We start from the raw sequence: 14,117 nt of genomic DNA on the forward strand, positions 1-14,117 counted from the left end.
CATTTGCAGATAAATGCTAAAATGACTTGTTGGGGTGAAAATACTGTCCTTGTCACCAATCCAAAGCTACTGCTGGAAGCATTGAGGCTGAGAATATGCATTTTTCCACTGGTAGAGGCCAGATAGCAGACACTGAGTTTTGCTGAGTAAGCATTTTACCAAAATACCTTTTAGAATAGATCCTCAAAATGATCCTCAAAATGTTTTCTTGTAGTCATGGAGGGGAAAAAAAAAAACAAACACCACTTCAGTGTACATTTTCTAGTTTACAGACCTTTCTTAGCAGTGCTAAAGAAATTGTTCCGGAAACAAGAAATTACTTCATTTTGGTTATAGTTGCACACTCTGGACTTCAGGGATGGCCACGTTACATCACTGGCCAGCTTAAGCCAGAGTGCTTTTAGAAAATTGATGTTTTCCTTAGTTCTTTGCCAGAGGGAATACTAGGGACAATAAAAAAAGCTTACAAAGAGACACACTGGTATAATTACCTGAGTAGTACCAAGAGACTGTTAAATTGAAAAGGAGGAAAAACCTCATTTTGTGTGCTTGCTGCTTTCCTGCAGGGCAGACACAGGCAGCAGTTTGTGCCCTCACAGCAGATTGTGGCACTCGCAGAGGCCAGGAGTGCTGTTACCTGGGGATGTGTGCTGTGCCACCACATGTTAATTTTGCAGCGGGAAGAAAACCTGGTGCTTTCAGTGCTGGCTGGGGCACATTACTGGTGCCAGGAGAGGATATGAGGGATGGGAATGTGTGCTGTAAAACAGCCTACACCCTTCATGAAACAAAATCTGCTGAAACCAGAGCCAGACAATCCCTGCACTACCGTCAGTCCTGGGATGCCCGCCCTGCCAACCAGACCAAGTGCTTCATGAGGGAGTGGGGCAGACCTGCTTTGGTGCACTGCTAAGGCTTCCCTTGGCTAGCACAGGTTGGCTGCACAGAAAGTGTCACTAGGTACCCCTGACATTCCCTGTGCTGAAATCAAGCAGACTCAAAACACCTGGCAATGGGAAATTGTCTATTTCCTCTTCTCCCCCCATGTAATGCCCTAAGTGTCTGCTCAGGGCAAATGGTGCCAGTATGCAATTGGATGGGACAGGGAAGATTGGGAGATGGCATGGTAAAACATGATTTTGTTGCCAGTGACTTGCTAAGTAGAGTTAAAGGGGGTGTGATGAAGCGATGTACTGATTAATTGAAAAGCTTGGAGCAGATGTAATATGTGGCTCCAAAAGTCGATAAAAATGGTTTCAGTTTTACAGATCTTTTGTTGTTCCCAAAAATAATACTCAAGGAAAGGAAAGAATGAAAAGATGTGTGGGCTTGCAGAAGGAAAGAGCAAGAGAATAATTAGGTGTTATGTTATATTCCCTTGCTGATGCCCTGCACTGACCATTGAATTCAGACTGCTCCTCCAAGGTTAGGCTTGTGATTTATTTTTGTATTGGGGACGTCACTGGGGTAATGTACGAGGGAGAAACTTGCTGTTTTGACAAGATGTGCTTTAAAGCTTATGGGACTGCCGATTTCTAGTTTGCTGGGTAAAAAGCATCTGAGATTTTGTTCTGTTTCAATCATGATTATTGCACAGTGGGATTTGATAGACCTTCTGTGTTCACTTCCTCTCAAGAGTTACTGGTTTGTAATTTCTTCAAGTATATCAGCCATCTAACTGGAAACAGCTTATAGAAATGAATATGAAAGATAACAGCAGCAATCTAAAAAAAAACCTGTGGAAAAATTAATTGAAAAAGCCAATTGAAATAACCTTATTTAGATTTTTGCAGTGGGCAGCACAAATTACTAAGAGCTGATAATGTTTCTCATCAGATAGACTGTACCTCACTGACTTGGAAGACAAACATCCACAAGCTTTTAAGAGTCAGGTCCCTGACAGACTGAGAGCACCCATCCTTGGTGCTGTGACTGCTCACTTGGGCATGAGCCAAGATTTAGCCCTGGTAAAAGGGTGCTACCCATGTGATGGCCCAGAGGGAACTTGGCAGGATACTGACATTGTTGGTTTGTGGGACCCCAAGCAAAGGCAGGAGAGGAGCTGTATTAGGACCTCTGTGTGCCAGGTTTGGTGCATGAGCAGAAGGCTGAGTATGGCCCTTCCCCAAAAGCAGAAGGGTGGATGTGGACAGCCCTTTGCTTTTTTCTTTAAGGGCTAAGCCTTACAAGATGTGTATACTCCACTTGCCTACTTTTACAGTCTGCCTCATTTTTCTACTATATGATTTGAAAAAAAAAAAAAAAGTTAGATTGTACTTCTCAGCTTGCTCTTCTTAGAGGGATGAAAATTTGCTCCTATGGAGCCCATTAGTATTGCCAAATGTTGCTTATTAAATGCCTGCCTCTTATGGACTGTCCCTGTAAGTCTCAGAACTGTCTGGCTGTACCTTCAGCACTGCCAAATCACAAGCTGAAGGGGAAGGAGCTTTCCTTGAAGCTTTAGTTCTGGCATTTGTGTGATTAAACGGGATTCTCATTTTCAATTATAAAAAAGTAAGTTTCCATCTGCTGTGATTGCAAAGAAAAGGTTGAAAGTCTAAGCCTGAAGTATGCAAAGCAAGAGAAGCAAATAAAAAGAATATGAGGAGATTTTTTCATTTAGTCCTATGTTTTGAATGACTTCTTTCTCCAGGAGCCTGATTCATTCTTTTGAATGAATTGTACTGGTTATATGGTATTTTTCTGTTCCTATAAGGGATAACTTCAGAGCGTTTTTTTTTTCTAAAACTTCTCTGCCCAGTTTAGACATCTCTTAGAAAACCTAAATGAGAAGGAATTTGTAAGAAAAACTAATGATCTGCTATATAAATTTTTCACAACTTTGTACATGGACGGAGTAGGTTTGCAGAATTACAGAATTGCAGTGACTAATAACAGTAATAAGTATCTGATTGTACTATGCAGTTAAAGATAGTCATAATAGTCTCATTGTCTTGTCTTCCCACTCCATGCTGTGACATCAGCCCATCACAGACCATCACATCCTGCGCATGGCTGTGTCTTTGTTGATAAATAGTGAGTCATTATATGCTCTGCTCTATGACTCGTACGGCTGTATTGCCCAGTTTTCTTCTTCCCAGAGTGAAATCCTCCTTTGCAAGGATTTAGTATGCCCTTAAAATAGCCAAGTTTGTTTTGTGACAAATATGCACTTCAGCAGAAGCAGGAATGAATGAAATAAGGTTTTTCTTTTTTCTGTCTGATTCCTGAAGTAGGTCCACCTACTGTAAATTATACATTTTTGTTAATGACAAAATTTTGCCACCACTATATACTGATGGCACAATCTACCACATGCTGAACTCATTATTTCCACACCTTGTTCCTGCAGGACACGTTTGACCTATAGAGCCCTGCTGCCACACCGGCATTAAACTCTGCTCGGAATATTTGGATGCTTACATGTAAACAAACGCGTGGAAGTTACATGTTTTTACCACAAATGCCAAACTGATTTAGTAATACTGAAATCAAAACTTCTTGCTATCCAGCATGCTGCTACCTACACAACACAGTCAGGAAGCTCTTCTGAAACTAAAAGGATAACAAAATCCTTTTTTAAAAGTGCAAGAAACAATCTGAATGCTTTCCAAAAAGAAAAACATACGTGCTCTGACACTGAGAACATTGAAGAAATACCATGATCTTTCTGGCACTCTAAATAGCTGATTGGCATAGTTGGGAGATAGTTGTTTTCTCTCAATTTAAATTTAAAAGTATGGTCAAGCATGTGGCATAGCAAACTTTGAGTTCTGCACACCTGCTGAATTAAAATGAATTTCTTATCAAGAATCAATGAGCAGTTCAGTATCTATCTCTCTGTCTCTGTCTCTGTCTCTATCTCTATCTCTATCTCTATCTCTATCTCTATCTCTATCTCTATCTCTATCTCTATCTCTATCTCTATCTCTATCTCTATCTCTATCTCTATCTCTATCTCTATCTCTATCTCTATCTCTATCTCTATCTCTATCTCTATCTCTATCGCTATCGCTATCACTATCGCTATCTATACTTGTACAGATAAGTTGAGAGGAAAGAGCCAAAGGTGCAACAGATCCTCAGTGAGGCAAGATAAACCATGTGTTTGTTTTAACTTGTTGCATTTTACTTGGTTATTTTGTAACTCACCCTTGCAAAGTCTGAGAGACCAGATGGCCCAGGGTGTTGCATTCAAAGTGTTTATGGATAAAGGAGGAATATGAAAACCAGGACAAAACATGTGGTCCCTGGGGTGGACAGACGGATGGATGGATGGATGGACGGACGGACGGATGGACGGATGGACGGATGGACAGACGGACGGAGGGATGGATCGATGGATGGACGGATGGATGCATGGATTGTCTTTAAGTCCTGCTCTCATCGCTGTTGCCTTCTCTTTGCTTTCCCTAGGCTGAGGAGCCCAAGCCCCAGCCTATCAGCTGCCAAACAAGATGCACATAGTCAGTGATCTGGTGTAAACTAAACCATTGGCCAAAACCTTGGCTGTAAATCTCGGTGTGCTGTAGACCTACCGTGGGGCTGCACCTGTGTGCCTCAATAACCTTCCACTGCCATTTCCTTGTGTGGAAGCACAGAGCTGCAATGCCTGTGCCAGGAGCGGGGTGAGGTGGTCAGATATTAATGGGTGTGCTGCTGTGAAGCAACATCTACACTTGGGGAATGTTGCAAGTGCATGTTCAGAGGTTGCTGTATGGAAAACCACCACCTCTCTGGCAGAGCCTGTGTGTTTGCACTGAGCCTGCAGAGCATCCTTAAGAGCATCTCTTTTCCACTAGACCTAAAGTGATCCAGGAGAGTCCTGACTCTCTCCCAGAAGGATCCTGAGTGAAACTTTCTCATTCGCCATGAGCTGGCCTGGGGTGGGCACCAGAATGCTGCTCTTACCTTGCCAACAACCCTCCAGCAGAAATGAAGATGTTTTCACTGCACAAAGCAGTTTGTTTCATTGCAAATCAACTCTGTTGACTGCTTGCACATTTATTCCTCTCTTCCCTGTATCACAGGCTCCTCCTTTGGGTTTCTAAGTGCTGGAGGCACCATAAAGGCACTGCTCGTGGTGCACCAGACCTGCACAAGGCATTCCCTGCTCCCTAGCTGCAATTAAAGAGCCATTCTTGTGCACAGGAGGGATTGACTTCGGATAAACAGAGAAGAGCCCCTGCAGCCCTGCATTGGAGATTATTCAGCTGCTCATTTGCTACCTCCTCCTTTCCTCCTTTCCTCCTTTCCTCCTTTCTTCCTTTCCTCCTTTCTTCCTTTCCTCCTTTCCACCTTTCCTCCTTTCCACCTTTCCTCCTTTCCTCCTTTCCTCCTTTCCTCCTTTCCTCCTTCCCTCCTTTCCTCTTTCTTCTTCCCTTCTTCCCTTCTTCCCTTCTTCCCTTCTTCCTTTCTTCCCTTCTTTGTCTCTCTCTCACACTTTCTCAGTCTTTCTCTCTTTCTTTCTCTGTTCCTTCTGATATATTTTTGGGTGGAAGAATTGAAAATTTGATTGGTTAAATAGGTTTAAGAAAGTGTAAATGATAATTATAAAATTCCCCAAGTCTTTTTTTTTTTTTTTTTTCCATGATAGATTTTATGTAGCTGGCAGTTAAAATAAGTGATTACCTCATAAATATAATTTTAATAGCCTAGTCAATGGTGTAGCCTCTGCTGTTCTGAGATTTTTATCTCGGATCAGGGAGGGAAAAAATCCTTTCCCATGGATTTATATTGCTGTAGTGGCTGCTGCTGCCACTCATTACTTGCTGAGTAATTTGAGGGGAACATATTCTTCTCATGCAGGCAGCCATGGAGTGAGTGAGCATGGATGCAGCTGGAGGCTGTCCATCCTGTGCCCACACAGCCGGCTGTGCCCTGGCCAATGGTAGCTCTGGCCAGTGTGTCAAGTGCTCCAGCGGAAGCCTTCTGGTTAACAACCTCATGTTTTCCAAAGCCAGTCATTCCTGCACACGAGCAGCACCCTCCTCCACCAGCAACAAACAAACAGGCCAGGAACTTGACCACATCCTTGTTGCTAAATCGGAAAGAGATTAATTTGGTGAGTGTACTATTGGTTGGACAAGGAATTGGCTGGATGGCTGCATCCCAGTAATTTTGCAGTCAATGGCTCAATGTCCCAATGGAGATTGGTTACAAGGAATCTCAGGGGTCCCTATTGGGACTGGAATTAATCAATATCTTTATTATTGCTACAGACAGTGCTGGCAAGTGCTGCCTTGGCAGGTTTGTGAACGACAGAAAGCAGAAGGTGAAGTGGATTTGTCTGGGGAAAGGGAAGGACCTGGACAGGCTGGAGGGGTGGCCCTGTGTGAACGTCATGGTGAACAAGGCCACGGGACACCTTTTGAGCTCCTTTCAATACATATGAAGGGACTTGAAAGAAGGATGGAGAAAGACTTATTACCAAGACCGGCAGTGACAGCGCAAAGGGCAACAGTTTTACACAGAAAGAGGATAGGTTTAAGTTAGACGTAAGTAAGAAATGCTTTACTCTGCGGGGCCTGATGAGGCACTGGAACAGGTTGCCCAGAGAGGCTGCGGGTGCCCCATCCCAGAAACGTTCGGGGCCAGGCTGGATGTGGCTTTGACCAGCTTGATCTAGTGAAAGGTGTCCTTTGCCCATAGCGGGTGGTCGGAGCACAGATGGTCGTTAAGATGCCTGTCCACCCAAACCATTCCGTGAGGGGGGCCAGGGACACCCCGGGATTCCAAGTTGAAAATCGCTCAATCCCGAACCGAGCCGCCCCCTCCCCCCGCGGCAGCGGCGGGCTCCGGCAGGGGGCGCTGCGGCCTCGCCGTTGCGGCGGCGGCGCTGGGGGCGGCGGGCGCGTTGATGCTAATTGGAGCCGACGCGCGGTTCCTCCATAATCCTCCGACATCCCCCCGCCGGCTCGTAATTCCTGGGCGGGCGCTGCCGCCGGCTCTGCGGGGGAGCCGCCGCCGCAGCCGGGCAGGTGTTGCGGCCGTGCGGGCCGCGCCGCGCCGCCCCTGCCCGCCTCCCGCCGCGGGGGGCGCGGTCGCCATGTTCTCCCCCGGCGTGAGGGAGGGGGAGGGCGCGGGAGCTGCGCTCGCCGCCCCCGGGTTAATAACAGAGCGGCAAAAGCTCCTTTGTGGCGGTAATTGGCGCACGTAGCCCTGGCGCTGCCGCCTGCGAACGCTGGCGTCATTCCCGCAGAGGCGGGGGATGCCTCGGCTCGCCGCGCTTCTCCGGAGGGCTGGGGGGAGATCCCCGGGATGCGGTTCCATGTGCCCGGGGTGGGCCAGCGGCCGGGCTCTGGGCACCGCCGGGACCTGCGTTAAGTAAACGCAAGGTCGGGCGTGTCTCGCCCGCCACCTCGCAGGCCGTGTGTGTTCCTGTGCGGTGTTTTACTGCAAATGATGCTTGTGGCCGGGTGGTATTTGAGGGTAGAATTGGAGCAACTGGGTCCAGCTCCAAGCCCGTGAATGTGGTTCTGGTAACCACACCAGTGGCTTTCCAGGTTGTATTGGCGCTCTTGGCATGGCTCAGGAGAGGAGCTGAGTTCACCGTGGTTGCTGGTCAGCAGGAGAAGCTGCCAAGTGCTGTCTCTTCACCCCCATAGCATCTACCCGGATTCTGTGTGGGAGGTAGAGTTCCTTGGCTCTGTGCATCCTCTGAACAGAGGGTACACATTGGTTTTGCTCCTGGGCTGTGCAGGGTTCCTGGAACTCAAGTGCTAGGGTCATTGCAATGTATTTGGGTCAACGGGGCAGAGATAGCAGGGTTTGCCTGCTGGCTCCAAGCCCTACACTCAGGCTGGCATTATCAGATCACCAGTATCCGTCTCTGTGTTCACATAGGCACTCATTTTTTCCTCTCCCTGTGAGCACACAAATTCATCTTGTTAGGGATGGTGTGCTTCTGCAGGTTCGGCAGAAGTAGAAATATGAATCGTTCATCCTCAGCTTTAAAGGTTTGGACTCTACGGTTGTTTCCACATTAATTTTAAACATATGTAAATCTGGAGTTAACTCTGCTGAAAGAAGAGTTGTGTGGCACGAAACCATTGTGCATTTCTGTGAACAGATACAGCCGACTGTCAGAGAAATGAAAATAATGAAGTGGTGAATAAGCCATGCACCTTAATTTCAGCTGTAAAACACAGAGTTTCTGAGGAGCAGATGTTCTTTCTCTTGCAACTGCTGGTTTCTAGCTGAACGTGGCTGAGGAGGCAGCGAGATCCCCCAAGCCTCTGTGAGGTGTGAATGTATGCCCAGGTTTTAATGACGTCTTAGAGGCAGAGTCCCCACAATCTGATCCTTAGACGTAGAATTACATTAGATGCACTGCCAGATGTGCTAGAGACATGGATTGGCTTTACAGGGACCTGCCTTTGCATGTCTCTTGATGTGTACAAATAAGCTATTGAAGCAAGATTCATGGACATACTCTTTGGCAGTGCTTTTGGGGCAGATTTATATCTCTGGGTGGGTCCTGTAAACACTGGTGCCGTACATTACACCCTCTGCTGATTGCTTGTGCCGTGGTGTAATGTAAGGACCCTTTCAGACCTTTACAACAGGTAGTAGTGCCATTTCTGACAGGACTGGGCAGCTCTTCCACTGCCTGTGCTCTTCTTGTGTGTTACTGGGATTGATAAAGGTTTCTCCCATCGGTTCACTTTAACGTGCTCCTTGATCCCAGCAAATGGCTGTGTACTGAACTGGGACAATGAATCTTTGACCTTTACATGAGCCTGGAGCAGGCATGAGGAAAAACTACACTAGTCTGCTCCTCTGTTTCTGCATTTGGACTTGAAGTAAACTTGTTATCCAAGAGTATTCCATTCTCAAATGCTTCTGTTTTTCTTCAAGTGGCCACCTAGGGAGGATTGTTTATCATACACCTTAAGGAGGTTTGCTTTACACACTTTTTTCTGACTATTTTCTGTATTTAAATAGCTTTTCTCTTTCTTTGCATTGACCTCGCCATATTCAACAGCAGCTTAATAAAGTCTAGGGACTGGACTGTATTGATTTGGGATTGACCTGGACACTTCTGAATCTTTCCCACTTATGTCATTCTGAGCAAGTTTTGCTTCAATTTTTGTGTCTATCCACTTACATATCTGTTTCCTCTAGTGACTGGTATTGCTCCTTTTTACTGGTGGCAGGTCTAGTAAAGTATGTGCTGAATGCAGAAATCTAAGGACTTAGGATTTTTTTTCCCTCTCTTTTGTCCACCTGAGCAAATTTAATTCTAATTTTGTTGTACGTAGTAGAGGGTATCTCTTGGTATTTAGTGAAGTCAGTTTGGCTGCAGAAGCACTTGAATCCAGTTTAGCTGATTCTGTAGATGTGAAGGTGCCAGCTACCAACCCCACCAGTCCTCATAGAGCTGTGGGATAACTGGGACCTACAGGGGTCTTCAAATGTGCTCTCTGCCAGCCACACGTGCAGCAAGCTTCTGAAACTTGTGGAAGTGTGCCTGTGGTATCTCATGGACTTTATTGCCACCAGTGGAATCCATCTGTACCTTTCATTTCACACGGGTACTGCAACAGAAGCTTACAGGAGAACTAAACAAAACCATCACTACTTACGGTAAGTGAGGCATCTTGTCTGTCCTTCAAAGGATGGTATTTGGTCCCCTGTGGCAAAAAAATCTGTCAATCACATTTTTGATTCATACTGATGGAACGGATGAGTTTTCTTGCTTGAAAACTTGACTCTTCTTAGACAAAACTGTATCCACTAGATCTCTGTAGTTCAGCCTCTATAGTTCTTGTAGCTAAACCTCAGCAAAGTGTTCTAAGTAGTAAGTTTCCTCTGAGGGAGGGCACATCTACCTTGGTATGACATGAAATTTGATGATGTTTCTTACAAAAAAGAAATCTCCCCCAAATCAAAGAAAAGGATAAAAGGAAATATATGTATATATAAATTAATTTTGTGGGCATTTTTTCCTTTTCAGTTAAAAAGTAAGGAGCAGAGTAGATAATAGGGAGTAGTAAATATTTACTGTTTTTAAGGCAAACATTTCCTCCTCTGTTGTATTTTTTTGTTTGATGTGCTTTTTCATTCCCTTAGCCAAACCACCCCCTTGGCTTGTATTTCAGGTAGATTCAACTGAAATTTTTTCTGCCCATGATTGTTTTTTGTTTGGCCATTGAACCAGAAAATCCAATATTTGCACAGAACTCCCTGGAGCTGCATGAAGTGGTAATATTGTCATTATGACAGGTAGACCTCAGGAGATTACGTGAAAGCATGGGGTCTCCTAGCAGAAGCTCCTTGGCCTTTAAATGTTCACTCTCAGATCCTTAGGATTTCCCTGTAGGTCTCTGAACTGTGTTATTTTAGAGGGGGTTGAAGTGTTGAGGGGCTTTATGGTTTCCTGAAGGAAGAGCAGTAATGGTATTCAGCAGCAGAGCATGGAGTTTCTGGACTGTTCATGAGTATCTTTCTCTTGGGGGAAAGATAAGGCTTCTAGTGCTAAATGTTGGTATTTACTCCTATGTATATTTGAAATTTATTTTCTTTTAGTTCATGGCTTTTTATAGTTCTTAAAATATGGTGATATCTATATCTATATATCTCTATATCTATATTTTCTGCTATGGATTCTTGCTTAGGTCAGTGTACCTTCTTCTGTTTGTACAAAAATATTTGTTCCTAATCAAACTACCCTTCTTCTGTTTGTACCAAAACATCCTAGGTTCATGAAAACTGCCTGACCTGTAAAGAGGTCTGCTTAGACAAGGATTTTGCAGATCATTCTGTGCACTGAAATTGAAAATTTGCCCTGCCTAGCTTAGATGGTTAGAGCATAATTTTTTTAAGAAAATGCCCAGTGTTACAAGCAGCTGCGGGTTTTGTGCTTGTGGAACCTATTTGCACAAATATTAAAAGCCACCAAAGTCTCCACCCAAATCTGCCACAATTGCTGAGATCTCCAAACAATTACAATATAATTAGAGACGGCATTCGCAGTTGCCTCCAGCATTTGAAACAAAAGTAATTTAGCGTTAATAAAAGTGTAGATTGGCAGCTCTGAAGGGTGAACTCTGCTTATCCGAAAACGTACCCAGGGTGGGAAAGAGCTACAAAAATCACCACAATGAGTGAAGGGCCTGACCCCCTGCCTTGAGATGACAACCCCCAAGGGATGAACAAATGGGCAATTTTCTACAGGTCTCTTTGCTGCTACTGCCAAGAGTGCTGCAAATTACTGACAATAATTAGTATGTTGTCTGTGGCATGAACAATTTCTGCTAGGAAAAACACCTGATTCATTGTATAACAATCAAATGCCCATCATGTAGTGATGGTGTTTATGAAGTTAAGGATTATTCTGAATTTGAACCGCAGCCTTTGAGGTGAAGGGCTTTATCCTGTTACCAGTCTGCTGTGTATGAGGCAAAGGGCTATGATTACCAATTCATTTGATAAAGGCCAACCATTTAAAATTCGCTCAAACTAACAGCTGCTGGGGGAATGAAAAGCAACTGGGTCTGGACAAATATCTTTTTTTTTGTCTGTGTTAATTTAAAAAGAAACCCTGCAATTCTTCCCCCTTATGAATGAGACTTTCAATCGGTGCTGAGCCATCACTGCTGAATGATAGCTTGTCTGTGCTTGCTTGACAGAAGGAATTCTTCCAGTTCCAGAGGTGGAAGTCATGTTAAGGCTCAAGAGCACCTGAGAAAACAAGCTGTTTCATGTTACCAGTCAGTAGGAGGAATCACTTGGATTTAATGTGAAGGTGGGTTATATATGCACCTGCTTTAGCAGGGGTTTTGCATTTGATGATCTTCAGAGGTGCTTTCCAACCACAACCATTCTGTGAAAAGAACTGGCTTGCCTCAGTTTCTTGTGGTGCTACTAGTTCTTTTATTGCTGTCAGTTATAACCAAAGGCAGAGGAAGAAAACCCTTCCCCTTCCCCTTCCCCTTCCCCTTCCCCTTCCCCTTCCCCTTCCCCTTCCCCTTCCCCTTCCCCTTCCCCTTCCCCTTCCCCTTCCCCTTCCCCTTCCCCTTCCCCTTCCCCTTCCCCTTCCCCTTCCCCTTCCCCTTCCCGTTTTTGTACTCTAAAATACTGAATTATAACATCAAAAGGATCACTAGTGACTTCTGAAAACTGACAAGTCTTAGCTTTCCTCCAGCCAAGTTAGCATACGTCTTACTGCAGCAGGCAAACCTTAATTCAGTTGGCAGTAGGATTACAGCAGGTATATTTACCCTCAAGAACACTCATTTTCCATTTATAATTATCTTCTCTGCTGAGTCAGGAGGGAAATCAAAATTATCCTCTGTTTTAGGTTATGTTTTCCTTGGACTGATGTGAAAATTCTGTGTGACATTGTCAAAAGCATCCAATTTATGTAGGATCAAAAGACTGGCTTTCAAGATCATCTGCTCCTCAGACATATAAGGGACATGAGAAAAACAGTACCTTTGGTTTCTAACATTGAACATGGAGACATAGATAGAAGATGTCTGCTTTTATTGCTGTTAGTATGGGGTAAGATCATAATTTATGTTTTAGATGAGACTTTGAATATGATGATCTTATGTGTTCTAACTAGAAGCCAAGTTGCCCCTTGGGGCAGGTTTCAGAAGTGTATGGGTGTACACTAATAGTTCCACTGTATTTTTTTCCTTTGTCCCTCTGCAATATGAACTTCTCCATACAATCCACTCCAGAGGATGAAGAAGAAGGTAGGAGGCTTTATGGGTGCATGGGAGAAAAAGTATTTTTTCTGGGAGAAGTTGTGGTGGGTTTCTTCTTTTGTTTGTTTGTTTGTTTTTCTGTAACATTCTTCTCATCTGCAAATTACTACTTCCTGTTTGAAAACTGTGTGTAAGCAAGATGCTTTTATGTCTCCTTCACCACTGTGTTCCATTTCCCCTTCAAGCAGATTCAGACAGGGATGTCCCTCATTCCAAGGTGTATATATGCCAACAATATCCATGCCTCAGTGCTCTAGAAATATTATGCTAACCCACTCAAAAGCCAAAGCTGTTTAAAGCAGTTGTACCTAGAGACATGTGGTACAAGTCCTTTTCTTTTCGAGTTCTGTTCCCTCATCCCTATTTAAGAAAAGCAGAATTCTGTTAACAACTGTGACAGCCAGCAACCTGTCTCCTCCTCTGACTGCATGGAGCTATATAAGCAATTTGGCCTAGCATCTAACCCAACACGTCATGAATCTCACCAAAATACAAGATAACAATACAGATGGAAGCATTTAAGTTAGTATATGTACATAGAGTAATTTGGGTTGATAAATGCTGCAGAAGTTTAAAGAACTATTTTGTCTCACGCTCACATAAACTTACATTCCTTGGTTTTGCATTTTGTTGTGTGGATTAAGTCATAGCAGATCTGCCTGGAGCACCCATTGAGGCTAAACAGTGGTGCTTCATTGTTTAATATCATCTGCTTAATTATGGGAATTCAAATAAAATTTGTCCTAAACAAGGCAAGCCTTCCTCCTATTTTTAGAATGTTATGCCATATCCTGTGTCCATGTTCCACAGACTGGGTTGTAATTAATGATGTGTGTCCTTCCTTCTCTCATTAATTGGTGCACAAGCTTTTGGGAAGTTTAAAATCAGGCAGAAATGTGAAAAGTGGAAAAAGGAAGGAAGGAAAGAAAAAGAATCTGCGTGCCTTGATACCACAGTTGAAGTGGGAGTGGGGGTTGTTGCGCTAGGCAAGTTCATAACTGCACTGCCTCACAGCATTGCTGGGATCCATGAGCTTTGAACATTGTCTGGCTCCAATGCCTCCATGATCCTGTTCATAGAAGTTGTTTCAAATGTGTCTTTTCCTTCTGTCGCCCCTTGCCCTGGCATCTGGCAAGAGGGCAGAGGAGCCTCTCCTTCAATTTTCTCCTGAGTGATCTCCATCTCACCGTTGTTCGCTTTCAGGTTGGAGGCAGGTGTGCAGGAGACCATAGGTTCCTTTAATCCCTATTAAGAACAGCAGATCACAGTTGCCCCTCTGGCCTTGTTCCCTATGACTATGGAACTAGCTTTAGCAGCAGAGAGATTTAATCTTTCTAGTGGAAATGTAGTGCTGGTCAAAGGTCTGCACTGCATCTTTTAGGACACTTTCTTAGCTGTGTG

At 44.3% G+C, this 14,117-nt stretch overlaps 1 protein-coding gene across 19 annotated transcripts in view; it reads left to right on the plus strand.

The window, feature by feature from the left end:
* Positions 1 to 14,117, plus strand: part of CXXC4 (CXXC finger protein 4) — a 135,879-nt gene that overhangs the window by 18,596 nt on the left and 103,166 nt on the right. For 14 of the 19 annotated variants that reach the window (XR_010083632.1, XR_010083634.1, XR_010083635.1 and 11 more), the window contains 3 exons: positions 11,634 to 11,749; positions 12,305 to 12,507; positions 12,690 to 12,704. The exons of 1 other annotated variant lie outside the window; for it this stretch is intronic. The gene's annotated coding sequence lies outside the window, so the exon portion shown is untranslated. The remainder of the gene's footprint in view (positions 1 to 11,633; positions 11,750 to 12,304; positions 12,508 to 12,689; positions 12,705 to 14,117) is intronic. 4 more of the 19 variants (XR_010083638.1, XR_010083650.1, XR_010083633.1 and 1 more) reach the window with 2 other exon arrangements.

The sequence above is a fragment of the Prinia subflava genome, chromosome Z (assembly GCF_021018805.1).
Source record: "Prinia subflava isolate CZ2003 ecotype Zambia chromosome Z, Cam_Psub_1.2, whole genome shotgun sequence".
NCBI classification, from domain to species: domain Eukaryota; kingdom Metazoa; phylum Chordata; class Aves; order Passeriformes; family Cisticolidae; genus Prinia; species Prinia subflava.